Source organism: Micrasema longulum, unplaced genomic scaffold (assembly GCF_059751315.1).
Source record: "Micrasema longulum isolate JH-2025_06_02 unplaced genomic scaffold, ASM5975131v1 h1tg003394l, whole genome shotgun sequence".
NCBI classification, from domain to species: Eukaryota; Metazoa; Arthropoda; class Insecta; order Trichoptera; family Brachycentridae; genus Micrasema; species Micrasema longulum.
The window spans coordinates 20,001-30,272 of NW_028280460.1; the positions used below are offsets into that span (position 1 = coordinate 20,001).

Here is a 10,272-nt window from a genome sequence, read left to right on the forward strand (position 1 = left end):
GACCAGCGTTCGGCGAGGTGCGGGCGTTCGCCTTTTTTTTTGCAAATTTTTGTTTTTCAAAGTGTTTTTGTTTTCATCGTGAAAAGTCGAAAAACCAAAACGCTCATGACGGTACGGTCTGGACTCTAATTATTTTCAAATGATGTATTTCAATATCCGTTAGTAAGTAAAACACGTGGTAAATTTGCCAAGTGTCCGAATTGCATTGAACATAAACGAAGGCGGACGCTCGCACCGTCGGACCAGCTGGAGACCAGCTGATATAAATAATAACTAATAATAATAAATGGCGTAAGTATAGCCCGTGAGCTCGCCAATATATGACAGTAAAATTTTTTACGGTCTGGACTCTAATTATTTACATAAATAATTTACAAATTAAAAAACTATTATTTGAAAAAAATTATGTTTCGTTATAAAAAAAAATATATTTATATTTTTACATTATAATTTTTAATTGTTTCTATTCACTCATATCGAATACACACTTACCCTGTCCTTAAACCTACCCTCACACCCATATACAATCACACACATATTCACATACCTACCAAAACCACACTCCACTTTTTTACACACGCATCCTCACACACAAAAAAAAACTCGCACACATGCACTTCTATAATTGATATTTAACTGAACTGGATTTTTATAATTGTATTTATGTGAAAAACTGATTTGGCTTTATTTTATGTTTTTTTTATTATGTTGTGTATATTTCTTTGTATTGCTGTTGTTTTTCTTAATAAACAAAATAAAATAAATAAATAAATAAAATGTATTTCAATATCCGTTAGTAAGTAAAACACGTGGTAAATTTGCCAAGTGTCCGAATTGCATTGAACATAAGCGAAGGTGGACGCTCGCACCGTCGGACCAGCTGGAGACCAGCTGATATAAATAATAACTAATAATAATAAATGGCGTAAGTATAGCCCGTGAGCTCGCCAATATATGACAGTAAAATTTTTATTGTCTTTGAATTTCCTAGAGTTTTAACCATCGAAAAAAAAGAAGATTGCAAATAAAATCAACAGACAATGGAAATTTTATGTTTTTATTACAAAAAATAAAAATGCATATTTCTCTATGTATTTTTCTGTTATAAACAATCTATTAAAATAATACACATCAAATTTCCATTGTCTGTTGATTTTATTTGCAATCTTCTTTTTTTTCGATGGTTAAAACTCTAGGAAATTCAAAGACAATAAAAATTTTACTGCCATATATTGGCGAGCTCACACGCTATACATAGCCCTAATAAATAAATGAATAATTCATAAACTAAATAATAATAAACATGGAAATAATTTATACCCTCTCGCCGAGTTTTAATGCGAGAACGAGGCCCCCTCCCGGCGAGACGTCTCGCGGCGGTCGCGAGCGCGCTCCGCGTGAAACTTAAATTTTTCGTTTACTTCACCGAGCGACGATCCGAAATGCACCCCCGCCGATTTTTATTTCGTTCCTCCTTCCGATTCGAAAGTGAATGTGAAATTAAAAAAAAAAAAAAAAACAAAAAAACTTAGAAATATTTTATACCCTCTCGCCGAGTTTTAATGCGAGAACGAGGCCCCCTCCCGGCGAGACGTCTCGCGGCGGTCGCGAGCGCGCTCCGCGTGAAACTTAAATTTTTCGTTTACTTCACTGAGCGACGATCCGAAATGCACCCCCGCCGATTTTTATTTCGTTCCTCCTTCCGATTCGAAAGTGAATGTGAAATTAAAAAAAAAAAAAAAAACAAAAAAACTTAGAAATATTTTATACCCTCTCGCCGAGTTTTAATGCGAGAACGAGGCCCCCTCCCGGCGAGACGTCTCGCGGCGGTCGCGAGCGCGCTCCGCGTGAAACTTAAATTTTTCGTTTACTTCACTGAGCGACGATCCGAAATGCACCCCCGCCGATTTTTATTTCGTTCCTCCTTCCGATTCGAAAGTGAATGTGAAATTAAAAAAAAAAAAAAAAAATTAAAACTTAGAAATAATTTATACCCTCTCGCCGAGTTTTAATGCGAGAACGAGGCCCCCTCCCGGCGAGACGTCTCGCGGCGGTCGCGAGCGCGCTCCGCGTGAAACTTAAATTTTTCGCTTACTTCACTGAGCGATGATCCGAAATGCACCCCCGCCGATTTTTATTTCGTTCCTCCTTCCGATTCAAGAGTGAATGTGAAATTAAAAAAAAAAAAAAAAAATTAAAACTTAGAAATAATTTATACCCTCTCGCCGAGTTTTAATGCGAGAACGAGGCCCCCTCCCGGCGAGACGTCTCGCGGCGGTCGCGAGCGCGCTCCGCGTGAAACTTAAATTTTTCGTTTATCGAATATTTCCACCGAGCGACGATCCGAAATGCACCCCCGCCGATTTTTATTTCGTTCCTCCTTCCGATTCGAAAGTGAATGTGAAATTAAAAAAAAAAAAAAAAAAAAAAAACTTAGAAATAATTTATACCCTCTCGCCGAGTTTTAATGCGAGAACGAGGCCCCCTCCCGGCGAGACGTCTCGCGGCGGTCGCGAGCGCGCTCCGCGTGAAACTTAAATTTTTCGTTTACTTCACTGAGCGACGATCCGAAATGCACCCCCGTCGATTTTTATTTCGTTCCTCCTTCCGATTCAAAAGTGAATGTGAAATTAAAAAAAAAAAAAAAAACAAAAAAACTTAGAAATATTTTATACCCTCTCGCCGAGTTTTAATGCGAGAACGAGGCCCCCTCCCGGCGAGACGTCTCGCGGCGGTCGCGAGCGCGCTCCGCGTGAAACTTAAATTTTTCGTTTACTTCACTGAGCGACGATCCGAAATGCACCCCCGCCGATTTTTATTTCGTTCCTCCTTCCGATTCGAAAGTGAATGTGAAATTAAAAAAAAAAAAAAAAAATTAAAACTTAGAAATAATTTATACCCTCTCGCCGAGTTTTAATGCGAGAACGAGGCCCCCTCCCGGCGAGACGTCTCGCGGCGGTCGCGAGCGCGCTCCGCGTGAAACTTAAATTTTTCGTTTATCGAATATTTCCACCGAGCGACGATCCGAAATGCACCCCCGCCGATTTTTATTTCGTTCCTCCTTCCGATTCGAAAGTGAATGTGAAATTAAAAAAAAAAAAAAAAAACAAAAAAACTTAGAAATATTTTATACCCTCTCGCCGAGTTTTAATGCGAGAACGAGGCCCCCTCCCGGCGAGACGTCTCGCGGCGGTCGCGAGCGCGCTCCGCGTGAAACTTAAATTTTTCGTTTATCGAATATTTCCACCGAGCGACGATCCGAAATGCACCCCCGCCGATTTTTATTTCGTTCCTCCTTCCGATTCGAAAGTGAATGTGAAATTAAAAAAAAAAAAAAAAAAAAAAAACTTAGAAATAATTTATACCCTCTCGCCGAGTTTTAATGCGAGAACGAGGCCCCCTCCCGGCGAGACGTCTCGCGGCGGTCGCGAGCGCGCTCCGCGTGCAACTTAAATTTTTCGTTTATCGAATATTTCCACCGAGCGACGATCCGAAATGCACCCCCGCCGATTTTTATTTCGTTCCTCCTTCCGATTCAAGAGTGAATGTGAAATTAAAAAAAAAAAAAAAAATTAAAACTTAGAAATAATTTATACCCTCTCGCCGAGTTTTAATGCGAGAACGAGGCCCCCTCCCGGCGAGACGTCTCGCGGCGGTCGCGAGCGCGCTCCGCGTGAAACTTAAATTTTTCGTTTATCGAATATTTCCACCGAGCGACGATCCGAAATGCACCCCCGCCGATTTTTATTTCGTTCCTCCTTCCGATTCGAAAGTGAATGTGAAATTAAAAAAAAAAAAAAAAAATTAAAACTTAGAAATAATTTATACCCTCTCGCCGAGTTTTAATGCGAGAACGAGGCCCCCTCCCGGCGAGACGTCTCGCGGCGGTCGCGAGCGCGCTCCGCGTGAAACTTAAATTTTTCGTTTATCGAATATTTCCACCGAGCGACGATCCGAAATGCACCCCCGCCGATTTTTATTTCGTTCCTCCTTCCGATTCAAAAGTGAATGTGAAATTAAAAAAAAAAAAAAAAACAAAAAAACTTAGAAATATTTTATACCCTCTCGCCGAGTTTTAATGCGAGAACGAGGCCCCCTCCCGGCGAGACGTCTCGCGGCGGTCGCGAGCGCGCTCCGCGTGAAACTTAAATTTTTCGTTTACTTCACTGAGCGACGATCCGAAATGCACCCCCGCCGATTTTTATTTCGTTCCTCCTTCCGATTCAAAAGTGAATGTGAAATTAAAAAAAAAAAAAAAAACAAAAAAACTTAGAAATATTTTATACCCTCTCGCCGAGTTTTAATGCGAGAACGAGGCCCCCTCCCGGCGAGACGTCTCGCGGCGGTCGCGAGCGCGCTCCGCGTGAAACTTAAATTTTTCGTTTATCGAATATTTCCACCGAGCGACGATCCGAAATGCACCCCCGCCGATTTTTATTTCGTTCCTCCTTCCGATTCGAAAGTGAATGTGAAATTAAAAAAAAAAAAAAAAACAAAAAAACTTAGAAATATTTTATACCCTCTCGCCGAGTTTTAATGCGAGAACGAGGCCCCCTCCCGGCGAGACGTCTCGCGGCGGCCGCGAGCGCGCTCCGCGTGAAACTTAAATTTTTCGTTTACTTCACTGAGCGACGATCCGAAATGCACCCCCGCCGATTTTTATTTCGTCCCTCCTTCCGATCCAAATGTGAATGTGAAATAAAAAAAAAAATAAAAAAAAGAAAATAAAAAAAAAAAAAACAAAAATATTTCCTACCCAAATTATAAGTCTAATTTTTCAATCATAATCTCTTTCCATATTCGTCTTCTCAAACGAAAAAAGAAAAGAAAAAATAAAATCATCTCGCAGAATTTGCCAAGTCCCGACCGTACCGCGCGTTTTACCCATCGGCTCATTTACGTTTCGCCTGAAACGCGCGTAGGCTCCCCGCATGGCTGGCGGCCCGGCGTGCGAGACGCCGACACCCGTCGCCGTACGTATATTATGCGCGTCTCTCATGGCGTTAGCTAAAATACATTTTTCACCGCGTTCGCACATTGCGGCGGCCGATATGCCGCGCCGGCTTTACATTTGCGAAAATCAACGTCGTGTGGCCGTTCAGCTCCTTTGTGCGGCTGAGCGAGCATTGCACTTCGCCCGTGTTACAAACTCTGGAGTTCCGCGCAAGCAGAGAACACCGTGAACAAAAACGAGAACGGTCGTAGGATTCTAATCCACGTCCCCACTATTGCCGCGCCGAAGGCGTGCGCTCTCGTACGTTAATATTTGACGAAAGGGAATTAAATTTTTGGCCAAAGAGAAGATCCATGTGGTCCGTCTCGTCAGGTCCAGCGTTCACTTGTTAAAAAGTGAATTTAAAAGTAAAACGAACAGACTCGTGAATCGCGAGAGTGCAAACTCGAGCGAGCGAGAATGTGAGTTATATAGGTGCGAACATAAAGAGCGTGTCGCGGCGGGTGACTCCGTCGCGCCTCAGACGCCCTTCGTATCCTGGAGCGATATAGAAATGAACAGCTCCCTGGTTGATCCTGCCAGTAATCATATGCTTGTCTCAAAGACTAAGCCATGCAAGTCTCAGTAAAAGCCGAATTAAGGTGAAACCGCGAATGGCTCAATATATCAGTTTTGGTTCCTTAGATCGTACATAGTTACTTGGATAACTGTGGCAATTCTAGAGCTAATACATGCAAACGAGGTCCTGACCGGCAACGGGAGGGATGCTTTTATTAGATCAAAAACCAATCGGCGGCGGGGTTCGCGCCCCGTCCGTCGCCATTCGAGATGATTCTAGATAACTTTGTGCTGATCGCACGGTCTAGCACCGGCGACGCATCTTTCAAATGTCTGCCTTATCAACTGTCGATGGTAGTTTATGCGACTACCATGGTTGTCACGGGTAACGGGGAATCAGGGTTCGATTCCGGAGAGGGAGCCTGAGAAACGGCTACCACATCCACGGAAGGCAGCAGGCGCGCAAATTACCCACTCCCGGCACGGGGAGGTAGTGACGAAAAATAACGATACGGGACTCGTCCGAGGCCTCGTGATCGGAATGATTACACTTTAAATCCTTTAACGAGGATCCATTGGAGGGCAAGTCTGGTGCCAGCAGCCGCGGTAATTCCAGCTCCAATAGCATATACTAAAGTTGTTGCGGTTAAAAAGCTCGTAGTTGAAATTGTGTCCTGCGGTGTCGGTCTACCGAATGCGGTACGACAGGCACGTCTGCGGGGCTTCTCGCCGGTGCGTCCACCGCCAGTGTGTTGCGGTCGTCCTCGCGGGCGGCCGCGCGCCGAGGCGGGCCGTCGCGGCTGTTTACTTTGAACAAATTAGAGTGCTCAAAGCGGGCTAACACTTGCCTGAATATTGTACGCATGGAATAATAGAATAGGACCTCGGTTCTGTTTTGTTGGCTTTCTGATACCAGAGGTAATGATTAATAGGGACAACTGGGGGCATTCGTATTGCGACGTTAGAGGTGAAATTCTTGGATCGTCGCAAGACGGACTAAAGCGAAAGCATTTGCCAAAGGTGTTTTCATTAATCAAGAACGAAAGTTAGAGGTTCGAAGGCGATTAGATACCGCTGTAGTTCTAACCATAAATGATGCCAGCCAGCGATCCGCCGAAGTTTCATAATTTTAACCCGGTGGGCAGCTCCCGGGAAACCAAAGCTTTCGGGCTCCGGGGGGAGTATGGTTGCAAAGCTGAAACTTAAAGGAATTGACGGAAGGGCACCACCAGGAGTGGAGCCTGCGGCTTAATTCGACTCAACACGGGAAAACTCACCAGGCCCGGACACTGGAAGGATTGACGGATTAACAGCTCTTTCTCGATTCGGTGGGTGGTGGTGCATGGCCGCTCTTAGTTGGTGGAGCGATTTGTCAGGTTAATTCCGGTAACGAACGTAACTCTAGCCTATTAAATAGACGTGCAACCGGTATCACAGGAGTCCGCGGGCGCGCATCTTGCGGCGTTCGCGTCGCGGAAGTGTGTTTCGCGGTCTTCACTACCGGCGTACAATGAAAATCTCTTAGAGGGACCGGCGGTATATATAGCCGCACGAGATTGAGCAATAGCAGGTCTGTGATGCCCTTAGATGTCCTGGGCCGCACGCGCGCTACACTGAAGGGATCAGCGTGTCCTCCTTGGCCTAACGGCCCGGGTAACCCGATGAAACCCCTTCGTGATAGGGATTGGGGTTTGCAATTCTCCCCCATGAACGAGGAATTCCTAGTAAAAGCGAGTCACCAGCTCGCGTTGATTGCGTCCCTGCCCTTTGTACACACCGCCCGTCGCTACTACCGATGGATGATTTGGTGAGGTCTTCGGACTGGTGCGCGGAAGCTCGTCTCGGGCATCCGACGCGTCGGAAAGTTTGACCGAATTTGATCATTTAGAGGAAGTAAAAGTCGTAACAAGGTTTCCGTAGGTGAACCTGCGGAAGGATCATTTCCTGTGAAATATAATATAAAATGAATTTTCATTCTTTTATATAGTATAAATATATTTATACACACGCGCAGAGCGCAAAATAAGCAAACACTGCGGCGGAATTTCGCCCTAGGGCGCCGCCGCGAACCGCGGACTGCCGGTGTCGCGGGAGGCGGGTCTGTCGGCCCGATTCCCGCGTCCGGCTATATTCTGTGAAAAATGTAATTTTTTTTCCGATAGAGAAAAAAGAAAAAAAACGCAACCGATAAACAATATATATATATATATATATATATCATAAAACACTATTACCCTGAACGGCGGATCACTCGGCTCGTGGGTCGATGAAGAACGCAGCTAAATGCGCGTCAGAGTGTGAACTGCAGGACACATGAGCATCGACATTTCGAACGCACATTGCGGTCCGAGCAAGACTTAGTTTGTCGACGGACCACTCCTGTTTGAGGGTCGCGCACACAATGCGACCAGACTTCGCCGTCTTCTCTCTTCGGAGAGAAGATTCGGCGAGAGTGTTGCCGGTCTGTCGTCCGCCGGCGCGCGAGCGCCGGACGGACGTCCGGTCAAATTTGACTTGGCGCGCTCTCTCGGTCCCCCCGAGACGCTTTTCGAGCTAGCGACGACGCTGTGAAACCCGCCGCCGGTCCTCACGGGCCGGCGCGCGGGGGCGTTTCTTCGCGCTCTGCGTCGCGCGCGGGTACCGTGCGAAACCGGAGAGCGTTTACATTATTCATATATATGTATATTTATATATATATATGAATTTTTTTTTGTTGTCGACCTCAAATCAGGAGAGATCACCCGCCGAACTTAAGCATATCAGTAAGCGGAGGAAAAGAAACTAACGAGGATTCCCCGAGTAGCGGCGAGCGAAACGGGAAGAGCCCAGCGCTGAATCCTGCGGCCCAGGCGGGCCGCCGGGAAATGTAGCGTTAGGGAGGAGAGTAATATATACACGCGCGGTCATTAGTCACGGCTGCCTGTCCAAGTTCATCTTGAACGGGGCCCGCTTACCCGCAGAGGGTGCCAGGCCCGTGGTGACGGTAGCCGGCCGCGACGGTCTCTCTCCCCAGAGTCGGGTTGCTTGAGAGTGCAGCCCTAAGTGGGTGGTAAACTCCATCTAAGGCTAAATACTACCACGAGACCGATAGCGAACAAGTACCGTGAGGGAAAGTTGAAAAGAACTTTGAAGAGAGAGTTAAAGAGTACGTGAAACCGTTCAGGGGTAAACCTGTGGAACTCAAACGAGCGAACGGAGAGATTCATCGTGTCTTCCGTCGGAGCCCGCGTCCCGGCGCACACCTCCGCCCTTCGGCACTCGTTGTCGGGGCGGGGGGTGTCCGGGTGCGCAGCCGGGCTCCCGGAGCGCGTGCACTTCTCTCTCAGTATAACACCGCGACCCGTTGCGCCTCGGTCGAATGCGCCGTGCGGCTGTCCCGCCTCGCTCCGCGGGGCGGAGCCGCGGCGTCCACGGCCGGGGCGAGTTTTAAAGCGACGGTAGAGAACGAGGATCGCGTCCGCCCCTTCGGAGGGCGTCCGTCGCGTCACAGCGGCTTCCTTCTCGTGGCCCCCGGCGCCCAGTGCGTCGCGGGTGTCGCGTTTCGGATGTCCGTGGCTAGTGGCGCGCTCTCGGACGGGACGCGTCCCGGTCGGCGGTGGTTTTGTTTTGGGCACTCACAGGACCCGTCTTGAAACACGGACCAAGGAGTCTAGCATGTGCGCGAGTCATTGGGAACACTGATAAACCCAGAGGCGAAATGAAAGTGAAAGGTCGGCCTCGAGCCGGCCGCAGGGAAGATGCGCGGGCGTCGTCAGACGCCCCGCCGCATTCCCGAGGCGTTTCGAGAAAGCCCCCGTGCGATTATCGAGACGCACTGAGAGCGTACACGCTGGGACCCGAAAGATGGTGAACTATGCCTGGTCAGGTCGAAGTCAGGGGAAACCCTGATGGAGGACCGAAGCGATTCTGACGTGCAAATCGATCGTCCGAACTGGGTATAGGGGCGAAAGACTAATCGAACTATCTAATAGCTGGTTCCATCCGAAGTTTCCCTCAGGATAGCTGGCGCTCGAGAAACATGACGGAATTTATTCCGCCATTCTGACAGTCTCATCCGGTAAAGCGAATGATTAGAGGCATTGGGGCCGAAATGGCCTCAACCTATTCTCAAACTTTAAATGGGTGAGATCTCCTTCTTGCTCGAAGATGAAGTAGGAGCTCGGATGGGAGTGCCAAGTGGGCCAATTTTGGTAAGCAGAACTGGCGCTGTGGGATGAACCAAACGTCGAGTTAAGGCGCCCAATGAACGCTCATCGGAGACCATAAAAGGCGTTGGTCGCTCATGACAGCAGGACGGTGGCCATGGAAGTCGGAATCCGCTAAGGAGTGTGTAACAACTCACCTGCCGAAGCAACCAGCCCTGAAAATGGATGGCGCTGTAGCGTTCAGCCTATACTCGACCGTCGCAGGCAAGCGGGACGTTCGTGCGGTCTCGTGCCGTGCGATCGTTTTGAAGCCGCGACGAGTAGGATGGCCGCGGCGGTGTGCGCAGAAGGGTCTGGGCGTGAGCCCGCCTGGAGCCTCCGTCGGCGCAGATCTTGGTGGTAGTAGCAAATACTCAAGCGAGGTCCTTGAGGGCTGATGTGGAGAAGGGTTTCGCGTTAACAGCCGTTGCACGCGAGTTAGTCGATCCTAAGCCCTAGGAGAAATCCGATGTTGATGATGGTGTAAAGTTATATTATAATAATATCACACCCGTCGGGCGAAAGGGAATCCGGTTGCAGTTCCGGAACCCGGCTGCGGAACCGTCTTAAAAATCA

General features: G+C 47.8%; 2 non-coding genes and 1 pseudogene across 2 annotated transcripts; all 3 read left to right on the forward strand.

The window, feature by feature from the left end:
- Window positions 1–5,516: 5,516 nt before the first annotated feature.
- LOC148270798 (small subunit ribosomal RNA) lies at window positions 5,517–7,455 on the forward strand. The gene has a single exon (XR_015825281.1). It is a non-coding gene; the product is annotated as a small subunit ribosomal RNA (ribosomal RNA).
- Window positions 7,456–7,743: 288 nt separating this feature from the next.
- Window positions 7,744–7,905, forward strand: LOC148270799 (5.8S ribosomal RNA). Its single transcript, XR_015825279.1, has one exon. It is a non-coding gene; the product is annotated as a 5.8S ribosomal RNA (ribosomal RNA).
- A 324-nt stretch (window positions 7,906–8,229) lies between these two features.
- LOC148270800 (large subunit ribosomal RNA) lies at window positions 8,230–10,272 on the forward strand (annotated as a pseudogene; the record flags this gene model as incomplete).